Here is a 19,494-nt window from a genome sequence, read left to right on the forward strand (position 1 = left end):
AACAGTGCAAAGGACAAAATACGTTTCTGAAAAAAAAAACAGTAACTTAAATCTATTAATAGCTATTGCATGTCTAACGATAATTAATCGTACCTCCCATCCCCCTGAGAAAAATAGAAAAAGAATAGAGAGCAAGAAAACAAGATAGTTCAAGACTAAAAGGAGAGAAAAAAATAAGAGGTCAGGTCTGCACTGTCCAGCTCTTAAATTATCTAGCTTTTCTAGATCTGGGGAGGAGGGCAGACAGGGCGCTCCGGATGGTGGTGGTGGGGGGGGGGCAAATTGCTGTAAATACATTTGCCAAATGTTGATTTTTTTTTTAAAAAACATCTTATTTGTTCCTCAAACTGTAAGTGATTTCCTCATTCTGTCGTGCCATTCCTAGATGGAAATCGGACTTCCAGGGAACTGCTAGATATTTTCTTGCCTCTGCCAATGTGATCCAGACAAATTGCATTTGAAATTTGGACAGCCTCATCATAGGTCTTACACCCTTGATATTTCCCAGTAAAAAAAAACAATTCTGGGTTTTGTGGAAAATGTTTTCCTATAATTTGTTCTTGGAAATTCCCTTGATCGACCCAGAAGGGCCTGACCTTGGAACATGACCGGATTGAAAGTTGAAAGGTTCAGTCCATATCTTAACATTCACTGTATTTGTCATCCTTGTGTCCAAATCAGATTCCCTTCTCTGTCTTGACTTATGTCACCTTCTTTTAGGAGTTTTTCCTTGAAATAGGAAGTACACTGTCTTTCTAATCTCCTTGTGAATCAGAGTCTCCAAATCACTGCACCTCAGTAAAGTCATCCATGGACCTAATTTGTCCCTTAAATAAGATCTCAGTTGAAGATAACAGAGAAAAGAATTATTTAACTCATCATACGTTATTTTTTTAACTAATCGAATGACATAGGTTGCCCCTGTTCATAACAGTCCTTGATACACCTGATCCATTTCTGAGATCAGGGATCCAAGATCTTGTTATCCAATATTGATGGTATTAATCTATTTTGAGTCAGGGGTTTTTTTGGTGATAACCCCACCTTAATTCCAATCTGTTTATTTATTTTATACCAAACATTGAGGTAGTGTATTATACTAGGCAGTCTACTTACATTGCCTGAAGACTCTTTTTTGAACAAAGCCTGTTTGATCCTCATTTTGTTAATTATGACAAAAACATTGCCAATCTATTTGCCAAGGCTCTGATGTGCAAAGTGACAACTGTGGCGATGAGCCCTGCAGTTAGTCAACACTGCTTCTGAGCTGTGAAACAAAGATTGGTATGGAGCAGTGTATAGATGTCTCAAAGTATGTGCCTGGCCAAAATGAGAGGCATTAATATCACATTCGGTTAATAGTTGCCCAAGTATACGTTGTCCTAATAGCTGCACTCCTTTTGTATTTATAGCTGAAAGGTAAAAGCAAACCAGCAGAAAGGTTTACAGTGAAAGAGGTTATGAGCAAGATGAACTACATCTGACTGCTCTTTTAGAAAGACTGTAAGTTCACCAGAGAATCAGGAAGCAAGTCAATAGGCGTGACAACAACCGGAAAACTGTCTTATAAACTGGTGCAATTTCTTGAACCTGGCGTTTGGGAAGTTTCTGCTCAAAAGAGCATGCAAGATATAAGCTAATCGTGGTCAGGTAGCTAACCATTTTTATCATCAGCCTTTCTTGATCTTTTTGTTTGTCCTTCCCATCTCACCCACATCCTCAGTCGTAATCCAAAGTGGTGATGCAGCAAAGACATAATCCCTGTTTGTGTTCCAAGATGATCATTCTTCATTCATTGAAGGGTCCAGGTAACCTCGACCCTGAACAGGAGGGCAGGCCCCCTCTGGAAAAGTAGAAAATATACCTGTGTGGATATATAGATTGCAGTGGGATTTCCCCACTTAAACAACTCCAACTTAGCCCAGAAACAAGCTGATCTAGGCATTGGAGACCTCTGTTTCTGTCCTGTCATTCATATTCTTAAAGCTTACTTTTTAATTTAAAAAAAAGAGTGATTTTCTTTTATTACCATTTCCTTCAAAACTGAATTGTTCTTCAATGGTTAAGTGAACATGGTGTCATTGCATTAGGCCATTGGGGATATTTTATGAAATAAAAACAAATGCTGGAAACACTCAGCAGATCAGTCAACATCAGTGGCTCGAAAGACAGTTAATGTTTCCTGTCTGAGTCCTTTTGTCAGCAAGGTAGAGTTTCTGTTGAGAAATGTAACAAAGTCTTCGGAAAATACAGTTGTCTATTTCTTTTTTCTGTTCACACAGCATTAACATCACTTTATAAATCAGGAGAAGGGCAGGTGAATGAAGAACAACTGTCTCCAATCAGTTCCATATGATATCGAGATACAGATTGGGTGGCACAGTTAGTGCGATGGTAATACAGTACCAATGACCAATGGTTGAATCTGCTGCTCTCTGTGAGGAGTTTGCACATTTGCCCTGTGACCTGTGTGAATTTTCTCTGGGTTCTCCAGTTTCCTCCCATCCTCCAAAACGATCAGGGTTGGTTAATTGAGTGTAATATAGTGGCATTTGTTGCATGGACTGAAAAGGCCTTCTGTCATGCTGTTTTATTTAAAATACATATTTTAATTTGTTACTCAAACTCTCAGGGTATTTTCTCAGTGAAGGAACTCTCTGCTCTGGGTTGAAACCACCTAGTTACACGGGCCTGAGGAGCAGTCTGTGATTAATTAGTCAATGTATTCTGTCACAAACACCTTGCACGTTGACAATCAACACTAGCTGTGCAGCTTTAACTGAATGGCTCTTGATTTCAGTGTAGCATCAGCATAACTTATTATAGCAGGAGATACATCCTTAAGTCTTTAATTTTGCATCCTGCACTATGACTTCCATGCTGACCACCAGAAGAGCTTGATAGATAGCTTAGACTAGTGGATTTCAAACACTTCCTTTCCACTCACATACCATCTTAAGTCATCCCTATTCCATCGGTGCGCTGTGATTATTAAGGAATTACTTAAGGTGGTATGTGAGTGGGAAGGGAAGGTTGAGGATCACTGCTCTAGATCCAATATTTTGCTTGAGAAAATTTGTCATTGGCCCATTTCCTTTGGAGTTATGAAACCATGCACATAACAAGTTGATTAGGTAGGATTAAAATAGTGATTTTTAAAACTTTTTCTTTTCGCTCACATATCACCTTAAGCAATTCCTTACTAGTCACAGAGCACCTATGGCATAGAGATTACTTGAAGTGATATGTGAGGGGGATTGTCTGTAAAATGAGATTTATTTCCTTACATATAGTACACTGCCTATTCATCCATCTTAACTAAGTTACCTTGTGGTCTGGTACGATCTCGTCGATCTTTTTTTCAGGAATGGAGAATGAATATTTCTGTTCCGACGACTCCTTCTATAGTTGGGCACTCACTGCATATTCCAGGAGAGGCATCAAATCTTCTCAGGGTTCTGGTAAAAGCATTCATGATACCGTGTATAATAGCACCCGTATCCCTGCTGTCTGGAGGCATACCTATTCCTCAACCTATCTTTAGAGATGATCTGATCCTTATCACATTTAAGTGAGCATTTGCTGTCACATTCTCTTCATTACAACAGTGGTTCTATTGCAAAAGTACAAATGCTCTTCAGCCAATACAGGATACCATAGATCAGAGTTTTACAGTTCAGAAACAGGCTCTTTGGTCCAACTTGTCCATGCTGACTAAGTTGTCTATTTGACCCAAATCCCTCCAAACCTTCTCTAACCATGCATGAGCAGTCTCTCATGCCTCCAATGTGTCACTCAGCCTCCAAACCATTTAATCGATCATCTCTGCACAAAGTTATGTATGAAATACTGTTTCATTTTCTAACTGACTGACACTTGTCCTTCTGCCTTGTTTTCCAAACAGAATCCAATCCCTGAGTGACATTTATGACTAGCTTTTCATTGAGGAAAATGGACCTCTGAGAGTGTCTGGTTCATGAACTCGGCCATGGAGTCTTCCCTGCAATGATACAATTCAGCTGCTCCCGTCGGGTAAGAGATACGCGAATATCAGAGGGCAGCCCCACCAGGCTGAGGAACAGCTTCTTCCCACTGGCAGTGAGGATGTTGACCAACCAAAGGAGCTGCTCACACTGACCATCTGAGACTCTCGTAGTCATGGAACAATATTTATTTCTGTAAACTAATGCTTGTCCTGCATATGTATTGTATGTGTGTTTTGCCTGGTTACGTGTGTCTGTGTTTTGTACCAATGACCTGAGAACGCTGTTTCATCAGGTTGTTCTTGTGCATTCAGATGACAATAGACTTGACTCCAAGTACCTGGGGTCTGGGTGTTTTTCGAAGTTCTGCGAGTTTTCCTTTCATGGTCTTTTACAGCATTAAGAGAGTTGCAGAATTCCTCACACAGGCCAATGTCGACAAAGCTATTGGTATAAATGTTAGTGCTGTCATATTTTAAACACGTCGTCACCTTAAAGATGGGGGAAAGTACATGCATAAGAGATTGAATCATTTAAAAGACACTGTTAATATGAATTTTGAACTTTAAAGCTAATGATGGAGAACTCTCTTGATGCACATGGTCTAATGTTTTTCTGGGGTTCAGTGGCACCTCCTCAGTCCTGCTGCTGTTTGAATTGCGGTATCGCCTAAGTAACTTTGCCAAACCCCTGTTGGCTTCTTGGAGGGACATGGGGGCTAACTGTTTTCCTGTTCATCTGCAGGGGCCTTGTGGCTTTTGCAAAACCTCCAGAATCCATAGAGATGGGAACCATCCTGATGAGGTGATGTCTGCAAATGTTAAAGGGTAAGAAAGAGGTCAATAGAAAATATTGGCTGGTTGCATTAAAATCCTCAGAGGTTTGCTTTTTAAATTCTGTTGTCTGTGTTGATGAAGCAATAAGCATCTGCAGCTTCAGTGTCAGTAACATTTTAATTCTGTGGGTCTCCAAAATGCCTATTCATTTCATTTCCTCTCCAAACACCCTCCCCCGGCCTCCCTCCACACCCCACACCAACCTCCATCCTGTCTGCCTGGCGGCCAAATGGAAGGTCTTGTGTTTGGATGAATCTCGGACAAAATATGGCCCAGTCTCAAACCTTTCCCTTCTCCCCCTTCTCAACTCACCGAGGGTTAAAATTAAAGTCCCATTGAATCATGTTCAGTGAGCTGCCCTCTTGCCTCCTGGCAGCATGGGTTTTCCCCAGGGGCTCCATTTTCTCCCACCATTCAAAATGGACCATTGCTCATAAACCAGTTCTTCACGGCTACAGATGATGTACAATAATTATTAGGTTCTAGCTTTCACATTTCCTTTAACACAGAGGCCATTCATCTCACTGAGTCTCAGCTGACTCACCCTGTTTCTAATCCAGGACAGACAAAAGATGGTGGCAGAATCTTCAGTCCATCATCTCAATTTCCTTTACTCGCAGTTGAGATTTAGAACTGTGGTGAATCTCTGCTGAGCTTTCAGTCTTCCCTTTGGCTAGCCTTGTCTTACTAACATTGCCTGTGCATTATCTCTACCAATAAAGACATTCCCCTTGGGTATAACTGTGTATGCACCCATGGTCTTTCATTATTGTACTATTAGTTTCTGCTAATAAAAGCCATGATTATTGTTTGACTACATAGTCTTTGTCTACTTCATCAACTGGCACTTCAAGAACCTTTTATTCCCCGCCCCCCAGCTTACTTTAGGACAAATTCCAGAGTTGCTGGTCGTGTTATTGCCCACTTGCCCTCTTCTCATGAACGCTCCTGTAGTCATCTTTTCTTCTTTTGCCTGACGGAGATTAAATTGATTGGAAACGTAACTGTGAACAAATTCCCTGAAAGACTCGAAGAATCAGAGCAGCAGATTTTATTTCAATAGAACCAGGATTAAATATTTAACATGTTCCTCCATTAACTAAATTCAGGGTTGATCCTCTGCTTCCTGGACTAACCCTATATCAAACCTGAAATCTATTGCTTCCTGTCATCAACATCCTCATCTCATTAATTTGTTGCCCAGGTCTGTACCATCAGCGTTGGTGGGGTTGAGTGTAATCATGAGGTTGCACTTATCCCCATCGTATCTCATTGTACCATTGTATTTGAGTGACATCGATTAACTGTTTTGTAATCCAGTAAACTCTTTTACTGCTGATTAAAATAATTGATATAATTCATTGCATTTTATTTTAAAATTATAAATTAATATAAAATACATGCTCTGCTTGTATAAATATAAAACATTTTTCAATACCAATTATTTCTCTTCAAAAAGCAAATCGATGCTTCATTTCACATCTTTAAAAAGTGCTGAAGTTATGCTGACCTCAACCTATAATGGGAGGGAGGAGTCACGTGATGGAGTAGTGGCCGGACGGTGAACTCCAGCCCTCTCCAGAAAAGTCAGGAAAAACAAAGGAAAACACAAAGGCACAGAAATAAAAGTTAAAGAAAAGTGAGTATAAAGGTGGAAAGAAGATGGCGACAAAAAAAGTAAAATCGAAAGCAACGGTAAGAAGAGAGGAAGAGAAGACAACGGAGGAAGAAGGAGAAGGCCTTACCTGTTCGAAGGGGCCTGCGGTGGAGAGAGAAACCCGCTCCCTCAGGTCAGTAGATAGTGGACTACAAAAATGGCTCGCTGAGCCGAGTAAAAGTGCGCGACCGCGCATGCGCATGAAAAAAAACACACCAACGGGAGGGGGGACCAGCTGGGGAGTCGATCTCCACAGCCGGCAACGACAGCTGCAGAACACCTGCAGCAAGAGGAGAACACAGAAGACAATGGAAACAAGAAAGAAGAGAAGAAAAGGGCAACAAAGAAACAACAGATGGCCAACCCAGAGGAAGAGGAAGAGTACAGTGAAATAGAAGAAGAGGAGAAAGGCAAGATAAAGGTTGTACTTTCTCTTATTAAAGGATACATGGAGTCATTTAAAGAATGGCAAACACAGGAATTTAATGATTTAAGAAAAAGAATAAACAACACAGAAGAGAAAATGAATAAAATAGATATGACCTTAACAGAAATGGGAAAGAAAATGGACAAGATGGAAGAGCGGGCAGTAGCAGCAGAAATGGAGGTAGAAGACTTAAAAAAGAAATTGGAGGAATCTAATAAAAAAGCGATAGAGACACAAGAACTGTTAGCTCAAAAAATAGATATAATGGAAAATTATAACAGAAGAAATAACATAAAGATAGTGGGCCTTAAGGAAGATGAAGAAGGCAAGAATATGAGGGAGTTTATAAAAGATTGGATCCCTAAGACCCTAGGATGTCCAGAACTACAGCAAGAAATGGAAATAGAAAGGGCACATAGAGCATTGGCCTCTAAACCACAACCACAACAAAAACCAAGATCTATTGTAGTAAAATTCCTAAGATATACTACAAGAGAAAAGGTACTGGAGAAGACAATGGAAAAAGTAAGAGTGGGCAACAAACCACTGGAGTATAAAGGGCAAAAAATCTTCATTTATCCAGATACAAGTTTTGAACTCCTAAAGAAGAGAAAGGAGTTCAATACAGCAAAGGCGATTTTATGGAAGAAAGGGTATAAATTTATACTAAAGCATCCAGCGGTATTGAAAATATTTATTCCAGGACAACAAAACAGACTATTCTCGGACCCAGAAGAAGCACGAAAATTTGCAGAACAATTACAAAAATAGACTGAGGGATGAAGACGGGTAATGAGAGTAAAAATGATCACGATTGATATGTATGTGAGTAAAGAGGGATAAGAGTGAATAGATACAATGTGCATACGTGAAAATATAGATAGTATAGACAAGAATTAATAAGGGAAGGTAATGGAATAGAGGGAATAAGGAGGGAAATAAAAGAGTGAAATCTTTTCTGGGGCGGCTGGGTGGGGGGAAATAGCGGTCACTGCAAAATCAGTTGACGCTTGCGAGTGGATTCGCAAACCCAAATGGAGAGGGGAGATGTGGTTGTCCGACAAGGGATAAAGGACAACTCAGGAGGGGAAGGGGAGATTGGGGATAAAGAAGATATAAATAGGAGAATAAGGAAAATGTTGGATGTTGTAGGAATGTTGTCTTATAAAGAGTTGAAAATAAGAAAACAGAAATGGAAAAGGAGGAAAGGTAATGATGGAAAAACGGAAAGAGAAGATAAACAAAGTATAAAATGGCTACGCTGAACTATATGACTTTAAATATTAATGGAATACATAACCAAATTAAAAGGAAGAAACTACTAAATTTACTGAAAAAGGAAAAAATTGATATAGCATTTGTCCAAGAAACACACTTAACTGAATTGGAGCACAAGAAATTAAAGAGAGATTGGGTAGGACATGTAACAGCAGCATCGTATAATTCAAAAGCAAGAGGAGTGGCTATATTAATTAGTAAAAATGTGCCATTGAAAATAGAAGAGGAAATAATAGATCCAGCAGGGAGATATGTTATGATAAAATGTCAGATATATTCGGAGTTTTGGAATCTACTTAATGTATATTCACCTAACGAAGAAGATCAAAAGTTTATGCAAGATATCTTTTTGAAGGTAGCTAATACGCAAGGGAACATACTAATAGGAGGGGATTTCAACCTGAATTTGGATCCAAATACGGATAAAACGGGGAAAAAAATTAACAAAAAGAACAAAGTAACCAAATTTATAATTAAATCAATGCAAGAAATGAAACTTTTGGATATATGGAGGAAACAAAACCCAAAAGAAAAGGAATACTCATACTACTCGGCTAGACATAAAACATACTCAAGAATAGACCTATTTTTGTTATCAGCTAGTATGCAGGATAGAGTAAGAAAAACAGAATATAAAGCAAGAATACTATCGGACCATTCACCCTTAATATTGACAGTAAAGCTAGAGGACATCCCTCCAAGAATGTATAGATGGAGATTAAACCCCATGCTACTTAAAAGACAGGATTTTAGAGAATTTATTGAAAAACAATTAAAAATGTATTTTGAAGTAAATACGGAATCAGTGGAAGATAAGTTTATACTATGGGATGCAATGAAAGCATTCATTAGAGGGCAAATAATAAGTTATGTAACCAAGATGAAGAAGGACTATAATCAGGAAACAGAGGAGTTGGAAAGGGAAATAGTAAACATAGAAAAAAAATTAGCAATGAAGGAAGATACAACTAAAAGAAGAGAATTGGCGGATAAAAAAATAAAATATGAAACATTACAAACATATAAGGTAGAGAAGAATATAATGAAGACAAAACAGAAATATTATGAACTAGGTGAAAAAATGCACAAAATCCTAGCATGGCAGCTTAAGACAGAGCAAGCTAAGAAAATGGTATTGGCATCAAGGAAAAAAGACAAACAAATTACATATAATCCAAAAGAAATTAAGGAAAACTTTAGAGAATTCTATGAACAATTATACCGAACTGAAAACGAAGGGAAAGAAGGGAAAATAGATGAATTTTTGACTAAAATTGAACTACCAAAACTACAAATAGAGGAACAAAACAAATTAACAGAACCATTTGGAACAGTAGAAATACAAGAGATAATAAAAAAATTACCAAATAATAAGACACCAGGAGAGGATGGATTTCCAATAGAATTCTACAAAACATTTAAAGACTTATTAATGCCGCCCCTCCTGGATGTAATCAACCAGATTGATGAAACACAAAGCTTACCAGATTCATGTAAAACAGCAATAATTACAGTAATACTAAAACAAGGAAAAGATCCACTCTCACCAGCGTCATATAGACCAATATCTTTGCTAAACACAGATTATAAGATAATAGCTAAACTATTAGCAAACAGATTAGCAGAACAGGTACCGAAAATGGTAAATTTAGACCAAACTGGATTTATCAAAAAAAGACGCACAACAGACAATATTTGTAAATTTATTAACTTAATTCATGCAGTAGAAGGAAATAAAGCACCTGCAGTAGCAGTTGCTTTAGACGCAGAGAAGGCCTTCGACAGAGTAGAATGGAATTATTTGTTCAAAGTATTGCAAAAATTCAGTTTACCGGAGAAGTATATTAATTGGATTAAAGCATTATATAAGGGACCGTTAGCGAAAGTGACAGTAAATGGACATATATCAAAGCAATTTAACTTAAGCAGGTCAACGCGGCAGGGATGCCCACTATCACCTCTATTGTTTGCGCTAGCTATAGAACCACTAGCAGAATTGATAAGAATAGATAATAATATAAAAGGAATAAAAATAAAAGACAGGGAATATAAAATCAGTCTATTTGTGGATGATGTTATAGTGTACTTAACAGAACCAGAACTATCAATAAAAGAATTATATAAGAAATTGAAGGAATATGGAGAAGTGTCGGGTTACAAGATAAACGTAAATAAAAGTGAAGCAATGCCTATGAATAATGCAGATTTCTCAAAATTTAAGAAGGAATCTCCATTCAGATGGCAAATGCAGGCAATAAGATACCTAGGTGTACAAATAAACAAAAATCTAGGCCAATTATATAAACTCAATTATAATCCACTAATGAAAAAATTACAGGACGATTTAGAGCATTGGAAAGATCTACCACTAACACTGATAGGAAGGATAAACTGTATTAAAATGAACATTTTTCCAAGGATATTATACTTATTTCAGGCATTGCCAATACAACTGACAGAAAAATTCTTCAAAGAGTTAAAGAAAATAATAAGGAAATTTTTATGGAGAGGGGGGAAACCGAGGATAGCACTAGATAAATTAACAGAATGGTATAAACAAGGAGGCTTACAATTGCCAAACTTTAAAAATTATTATAGAGCCGCACAATTAAGATACCTATCAGATTTTTATCAAACAAGGGAAAAACCAGACTGGACGAGATTAGAATTAGATAAAATAGGGGAAAAGATACCTGAACACATATATAAATGGGATGAAAAATTGGTACAACATAGAACTTCTCCAGTATTACATCATCTCCTCAATATTTGTAAGAAGATTCATGCAGAAAGAAATAAAACAAATTATCAATTACCAAAACTAATATTGACGCAAAATAAGCTACTCCCTTTTACAATAGATAACCTTTCCTTTAGAGAATGGGGAAAAAGAAGGGATTAAAAGAATAGAAAATTGTTTTTCAGGAAGTAGATTCTTATCCTTTGAACAAATGAGAGATAAGTACAATATAACTGGAGATACAGCGCTGGCATATTACCAACTGAGATCCTACTTGAAGGATAAATTAGGAAGCAATTTGAGTTTACCAGAGGGAAGTAACCTTGAATATGTGATTACAGATACAATGTTAATCAAAAGATTTATAACAAATATGTATATTAAACTGCAAGAAAAGGAGAATGAGGAAAAAAATGATAAAACTAAACAAAAATGGGAACAAGATTTAAATATAAAGATAAAAAAGGAAACATGGGAGAAATTATGTTCTGGAACGATGAGAAATACAATAAATACGAGGCTACGTATGATACAATATAATTGGTTACACAGACTATACATTACACCGCAAAAGCTAAATAAATGGGACCCAACAGTATCTGATAGATGTTTTCGATGTGAAAAAAGAAATGGGAACAACAATTCATGCAATCTGGACATGTGAGAGAGTAGAAAAATTTTGGGATGATCTCAATCAGATATTAAATAAAATAACAGAAAACAATATACCAAAGAATCCAGAGATCTTTCTCCTAAGTAACATAAAAAACAAAGAATTTGGAATTGATTTGGAGGATGCACAAAAAAGATTTGTTAAGATAGCCCTAGCCGTAGCAAAAAAATGTATTATGTCAACCTGGAAATTGGAAGATAATTTGAAAATACAACAATGGCATATAGAAATGAATAAATGTATTCCATTAGAAAAAATAACATATAGTTTAAGAAATAATATTGAAATATTCAAACAAATATGGGAGCCTTACATTAAATACAATAGCGAAAACCTACCGGGGACAAGTTGATGGAAGGAGAAGGAAAGAAAAGAATGGACTCAGTAGAATTTCTGGTGTATTTTTGTTGAATGACAACATTTTGGGAACATTTTAATGCAACCTAGATTGTATACCTAAAATGGATGAGTGGGGGGGTGGGGGGGTGGCTTGGGAGGAGGGAGGGGTGGGGGGGAGAAAAAGTCACTGTATATGTGTGAAAAAGAAAAAGTGTATATCATGGCTAATGTGATTTATGGTGTGAAAAATAAAAATTTTTTAAAAAAAACCTATAATAATGGAATCTCTGCAGGTAGGGCAGCTGTAGAATCATAGAACACTGCAGCACACAAACAGGCCCTTTGGCCCATCTAGTGCCAAACTGTTGTTCTGGCTAGTTCCATTGACCTGAACCCGGACCATAGCCCTCCATACCCTCCCATCTATCTACTTATTCAAATTTTTCTTAAATGTCAAAATTGAACTTGCATTCATCACTTCAGCTGGCAACTCATTTCCATACTCCCAACACTCTGTGTGAAGAAGTTTCCTTTAATATTCTATTTAAACATTTCCCTTTTCACCCTTAACCCATGTCCTCTAGTTATTGTCTCACCTCACTGTAGTGCAAACAGCCTGCTTGCATTTACTCTACGTTTTCTTAAATTTAAATATCCAGCGTGGTAACAGGCCCATCCAACCCACGAGTCCATGCCACCCAATTAATCTACAACACCCTGTGCATTTTGAATGGTGGGAGAAAATGGAGCCCCTGGGGAAAACCCAGGCAGTCACGGGGAGAACCTATAAACTCCTTACAGACAACGCGGGATTTGAACCCCTGACCTGATCATTGGTGCTGAAACAATGTTGGACTAAGTGCCTTACTAACTGTGCTTACCAATGTAGCCCTTATAATTTTGTTTATCAAATCTCCCCTCATTCTCTGACACTCCAGGGAATAACATCCTTCTCATTTAACCCTACAACTCAGTTCCTGATGTCCTGGCAACATCCGAGTAGATCTTCTCTGCACTCTTTCAACCTAAGACATACAGAGTTCATGCTGGGACTTTGCTACTGAACTGATCACAGGGATCAGCTCCAAATATAACCAAGATCACTTACTTCCTCGTTTTCCTCCGAACATAAGCTTCAACATGAATGATTCATTCAGGAGGTGAAGGGGAGCATTCCCTGATCGTTAGATAATGAGGGAGGGGCTGTGATCCACAATAGGTGAACCTTAACTAGGTGAGAAGCTAAGTTGGGTTCTGGCCCTGAGTGCAGTGGGGCTTGATGCAGCAAGCTTGGATTGGTAACAAAGCCACATTGTGGCTTTGATGCTACTGATAAAAGATGTAAATATTGTTTTTCAATTGCTATTTGAGATGAAATAAATAAACCAATAGGACAATCCACCAAAATCAGCCAATAGGAACTCACCAAAAACAGCCATAAGGAGAGGCCTGGAGTGGCCCCGAGATGCCAGAGTGGTGCTCCGATAAGCTCCAGTAGCAGGGAACCCCTGTCTGGTGCTGTTCGAGTTTCTGGATATCTGATGCTAAATCAAGTCTTTCAAAACCCACACGTAAAACCAGCAAATGAGAAGGTTTTTTACTGCACTCAACCCTGCTTAATTTACCTTGGATAAGAAAATCGTTCCCCAATAGCGTGATAGATCTCCTTCCAGTTGACTGAATTATCAGTTAAATCTGCAAATACAATGACTTAAGCTGCACTTTGTTTGCAAAGCCATTTGAAATAATTTGAACTAGTTTTGTGAAATAAAAATAAATAATTTAATAATCGGTCCCACTTGGCATCGGTGCCCTCAATGGGAGGCTGTAACAATCAGAAGCAGAAGGAAGTTCCCACGCCCTAAACAAACATAGGGGAGAATTGCTGATTGTCGCTCTCCAAGTGCGTGGTGCAAATACATTATTCCATTCAAGAGTGATATCAGACCATGAGAAATGTGGGAACAATAGGCCTATTTCACTTGCTAATTAGCAGTAGCAATATGATTTAACCTGTCAAATACCATATCCTGATCAGAATTGGGATTTATTGTCATAAATAAGTCATGAAATTCAGAGTTTTGCGGCAGCCGCATCGTGCAGACATTCATATTAAATAACTTTTTTCTTTGGCTTGGCATCGCGGACGAAGATTTATGGAGGGGTAATGTCCACGTCAGTTGCAGGCTCGTTTGTGGCTGACAAGTCCGACGCGGGACAGGCAGACACAGTTGCAGCGGTTGCAAGGGAAAATTGGTTGGTTGGGGTTGGGTATTGGGTTTTTCCTCCTTTGTCTTTTGTCAGTGAGGTGGGCTCTGCGGTCTTCTTCAAAGCAGGTTGCTGCCCGCCGAACTGTGAGGCATCAAGATGCACGGTTTAAGGCGATATCAGCCCACTGGCGGTGGTCAATGTGGCAGGCACTACTTACGGCATTACTATATAAAATAAATTAATAACAATAACTGCACGCAAAGTGAGGCAGTGACTTTGATCATTCAGGAATCTGATGGCAGTGGGGAAGAAGCTGTCCTTGTGCCACTGAATGGTCGTCCTTAGGCTCCTGTACCTTTTTCCCCTGATGGTAGCAGAGTGAAGAGGGCATGGACTGGGTGGTGGGGGTCTTTGAGGATAGAGGCTGCTTTGTTTAAGACGCCGCTTCACGTATATGTCTCAATGGAGTGAAGTCTGGTGCCTGTGATGTCGCAGGCTGAGTTAACAATCCTCTGGAGTTTATGCTTGTCCTGAGAGTTGGTGCCTCCATACCAGGCAGTGATGCAATCAGCCAGAATGCTCTCCATGGTACACCTGTAGAAGTTTGAGAGAGTTTTCGGTGACATACAGAATCTTCTCAAACTCCACTGGGCAGCCTTCTTTGTGATTGCATCCACATGGAGGTTCCAGGACAGATCCTCGGAAATGTTGACACCCAGGAATTTGAAGTTCTTGACCCTCTCCACTACTGAGCCCTCCATGAGGACCAGATCATTGTGATTGTACAGATTCTATCACCAATGTGTATATGTACAGATGGTAGTGTAGGATGACTGTGATTGGCTGAGAGTGTAGCCACACCTACTGGCAGGTCTTAAAGGATTGCTCCTAGCCAGACCAGGTCATTCTAGACTGGTCGACCTACTTGTGATATGCTCCAGTCTTTTAGTTAATAAAAGCCTTGGTTTGGATCAACAAGTCTTTGGTTCTTTCGACGCGCATTACAGTCATGTTCCCCTGAAGTCCACAATTATCTCCTTGGCTTTGCTGATGTTGAGCGCAAAGTTGTTGTCATTACACCATTGAACGAGCTGATCTATCTCCCTCCTGTATGCTTCCTCATTGCCATTTATGATTCTGTCGACAACTGTGGTATCATCGACAAGTATATAGATGGCATTGGAATTGTGCCTGGCCACACAGTCATGGGTGTATAATGAGTAGAGCAATGGGCTTAAGCACGCATCCTTGGGATGTGCCTGTGTAAATGATCGTGGAGGAGGAGATGTTGTTTCCAATTCCTACTGACTGTGGTCATCCAATGAGAAAGTCAAGGATCCAGTTGCAGAGATGGGTACAGAGGCCTAGAGTTTGTAGCTTCTTGACTAGCACTAAGGAAATAATGGTTGTAGACCGAGCTGTAGTCGATGAAGGGCAGCCGTAAATATGAGTTGCTGTTTTCAAGGTGATCCAGACCTGAGTGGAGAGCCAGTGATATTGCATCTGCTGTGGAGAATTGTGACGATACGCGAATTGCAGTGGGTCCAGATCTTCGCACATAATGGTTGCAAATACTTCTGCTTCATATCAGAATCAGAATTTATTGCCATGAATATGTCACAAAATTCATTGCTTTTTGGCAGCATCCCAGTACACATATTTCTATAAACCAAATTTTAAAATAAAATAGTGCAAGAAAATGATAAAGTGAGGCGGTGTCTGTGGTTCATTGTTCATTCAGGAACCTGATAGCAGAGGGGAAGAAGCTGGCCTTGTGGCACTGAGTGCTCGTCTTCAGGCTCCTGGACCTTCTTCCCGAAGGTAGCAGAGTGAAAAGGGCATGGCGTTATCGTGTAAGTTTTTAAAGACCAGTCAGGGTAAGATTGGGGCGTTGGGTAGAATAGAACAGGTTTAGTTCACTTTCTCCTTTCCTTCACATACCAATAGAGTCCAAGTTCTCAGATTATCTGTCACAGCCCTGCACTTCCACGCTCCCTGGAACGTCTGGTGGCTATCTCTAATCTCTACTTGGGCAGATCTGCTCTCCTTCCCCTGTTGCAATAGGTAGCAGATTAACTACCACTCAGGCCCTAGGTTGAGCTTTAGTAAAGCCCCCCTTGACCTAGCCCTGCCACGGGCCCAGGCGACCCCTGGTGCCCCTCACTCCCTGCCACAGGCCTGGATGCTCCCACTGCCCCTCACTCTGAGGCCCAGGCTGCCCCCACATGACCCTGACTCCCCAGCAAGGGCCTGGCCACCTGGGCACCACTTGCTACTGGACTCTCATTTACCAGTTCTGGCCGCTGGTCAGACACTGCCAGACATGTACTCCCCCACCCCCGTTGTTCACTTACCAGCACAGGCGACAGGCTGAACACCGGTATTTTGGAGCCCGCTCCTCACACTTGCCAAAAATCTTCAAGCTGCCACCGCCAGCTCCAAGAAACCACTGCACACATCACCCCCAACTCTGGCCCTTGGTCTCCAGCTTCATTCATGCAGTAAATGTGACACGATGAGCCGAGACCAGGCTACCCTTCATATAGATGCTGTGTGACCTGCTGCAACACATATGTGTGATGCACTACAAACACAGTGTCTGCAGTCATGGACGTGGTCAACATAATACAGTATATACAAAAGTACTGAAATATCTTGGGCCTCCTTACCGTCCGGGCCCTGAGGCTTCAGCCTAATGGTTAATCCACCACTGGTTGCAATCTTTTAGTTGCTCAACTCCTGCCAACCGTTTATAATTCTGTTCTCCAATTCTGACTCAAGCTGACAGGTTATGTAAACGTTGGGCAATCCTTGTCCTTAACATGAAGAAAGGATAGCTTGGTGAACCACAGAGCGGGAGCTGCGTGCCCACCAACCTTGGTGGTATCTGGCTGGACGTAGAGCGTGGTGCGACTGGCTGCTGAACAGGAAACTGTTGCCTTATTGGGGGGCTGTGTGAGAAAGTGTGGTTCAGGATTCCAACATGCCCACGGATGTTCCGTTAGCGGCAAAACCACTGATAAGGCACCATGGAATCAATCGTACAGCATGGTGTGAGGTTATTTGGTACATCTTATCTTTGGAAGATCTCTCCAGTTAGTTTCTCTACCCTGTATTTTCCTGAGGATTTCCCTTTCGGAAGTTCCTGTCCCACTGCACATTCAGGCAATGCATTCCAGAAAACTGCCCTTAACCAGTCCTGTGCTTCTTGTGTTTCCCCTCCTCTGCCAGACTTGCCATTGAGAGCAAACTCGCTGGGAGAAAATGAGGTGGCAAAATCCCAAAATATTGCCCGTGATTCCACTCTATATTGTTGATGCAACAGAATGCTCAAATGATCCGAGAACATGACTCCATTTGATGTGGCAAGGTCCTGATTTGGTGCTATGTAGCAGATTTTCCAAACTGGTTTTTTTTTTCCACTAAAATATTTCTAATGCACTTTAGTCAATGAACATTGCCCCGTAAGGGCACAGTCAAAAGAACCCGGGAGAGGTCTGAGATGCACGGGAACCGGGACTCAGTCGGAGAGTGGGGAAAGACATCAGCCGGTGATCCAGATGCTGAACCATTGCGATCCGAAATGATGGGAAAGGTACCTATCAATTAGCTTCTTTTTTAAAGATGTAGCCTATTTTTGAGAGATCCTGACATTTTATACATTCTTCAAGCATACAGAAAATTATGAAGTGCCACATGTCATTGAAAATTAATTTTCTGCCACTTGGACGTCTTCCCGGCTGATCTCGGAGCAGTCAGTTTCACCAGGACATTGTAACCATAGAAAAGCAGCTTCAGGGCAACTGGAATCCATCAATGCTGACTATTGTTGGACCCTGACAGGCGAGGCATCAGATGCTGAGTACAAACGAAAGGCAAAATGTTTTAGGTCAGTTGAACTAACACACTGTGACAGCATCATATTCGATTAAACAGCTAAATTCAATACGTTCATTTAAATGTTTCTCTAATTTCCTATGTGACACAGCAAATCTGAAATTATGTTTCTGTTCATCTTGATGTTGTCTATCATAATGTCAAATTTTCTTTCAGGAAGCAAACCTTTTTTAAAAGAAATGTTGTCCAGAGTTATCAGGCATTTTTACCGCACTCTGTTCTGGTCTCAATGACTAAGCAGCCATGCACCTGACCAGTTCTAAGCAAATTGCAAGTGCTTGCTTGTTGATGCAGGGGTCACCAGCATATTTATTGCTCTCTCCCACACCCCACAAGAAAGGGGGTCGAGGGTTCCTTCCTAAAACAGCTATTGGTCTTTTAAATTGTTACCCAGGAAGGAGCGTGACACCCGGTTACATCCACACCCCTTCGGGAAGTATCAAGCGCCTTTAACACTGAGAAGCCGCAGTATTGCCGTATACGCGACCTCTCTTTGGAAGCTTGCTTGTTCACTCAGAACAGAAAAAAGCCAGCTCCATGAATCCTTTTACACAGCAAGCCAGCTTCCCAAAGCAAGAGAGGTAGGACGTGCATCACAGCAGCATTGGCGCCTAGTGTGACGTTGTGTTGAGAAAAGAATCAGATTCGGTGGGTCTGAACTCAAGGGTTTGCACTCACACATAACTTTTATTAACATGCAACATTTATAGAAGAGCATGGTAAAAGGGGCTAATGTGACTACATTGGCAGAAGTGTAAATGTATGCTTGGATTTGAACACAGTTTCCCAGGTGGGAGATCTGGCAGGTGTAGACTGTCAGCTCCTCCAGAGAGCTGGAGACTTGGAAGCGGTCTCCTGGCCACAGCTGCACTTGTTGACGGGCACTGCTTGTGAAGGTTAAAACCTTGTGTATTTGATTCTTAGGTAATTTTGTGCTTGTCTCTTCAGAAAGACCATTGCTTGTAACGTTACCATAGAGACTATGACATAATACATTTTAATATCCGTGCGGACTAAGAGCTTCTAACTCATTCTTCGACAAACTATGAAGGAGACACAAGCTTGAGATAATTTTCTTTGAATTCATCTTATTTCTTCTTCCATATCTCTTTAAAGTTGAATATCGTTATATCTTTAAATATCGCTGAATGCTTTGTTTATTCAGTTATGAAAATCTTAATGTAAAGTTATGCAAAATTTTATCAACTAATTAAAGCTAAATAAAGCTTCATCTACAAAGTTTGGTTTATTGGATTAATAAGATAGTAATTTGAATATCGTCCCCACATTTCCTTGAAGAAGGTATGTTTTGAAATTAGGAAATGCTAGAACCTGGAAAGTGTCATCTTTACTGCTTTCAAACCTCCACAGCGTTCACAAACCACTTGATATCCAGGAGCCAGGATGGGATTCAGGAAAACCAAGGAACCCCTCCTCACCAAGGTGGGGTGAT

The 19,494-nt window shown here is 40.1% G+C and overlaps 1 long non-coding RNA gene across 2 annotated transcripts; it reads right to left on the reverse strand.

Annotated features, from left to right (window-relative positions):
* On the reverse strand, positions 1-16,899 carry LOC138744675 (uncharacterized). Of its 2 annotated transcripts, XR_011345695.1 has the most exons (4): positions 16,499-16,899; positions 13,559-13,628; positions 5,703-5,792; positions 1-4,794 (listed from the first exon to the last, which is right to left on the reverse strand). It is a non-coding gene; the product is annotated as an uncharacterized lncRNA (long non-coding RNA). The 2 variants fall into 2 exon arrangements; XR_011345694.1 differs by lacking the exon at positions 13,559-13,628.
* Positions 16,900-19,494: the final 2,595 nt, after the last annotated feature.

This window comes from Narcine bancroftii, chromosome 10, assembly GCF_036971445.1.
Source record: "Narcine bancroftii isolate sNarBan1 chromosome 10, sNarBan1.hap1, whole genome shotgun sequence".
In the NCBI taxonomy this organism is placed as follows: Eukaryota; Metazoa; Chordata; class Chondrichthyes; order Torpediniformes; family Narcinidae; genus Narcine; species Narcine bancroftii.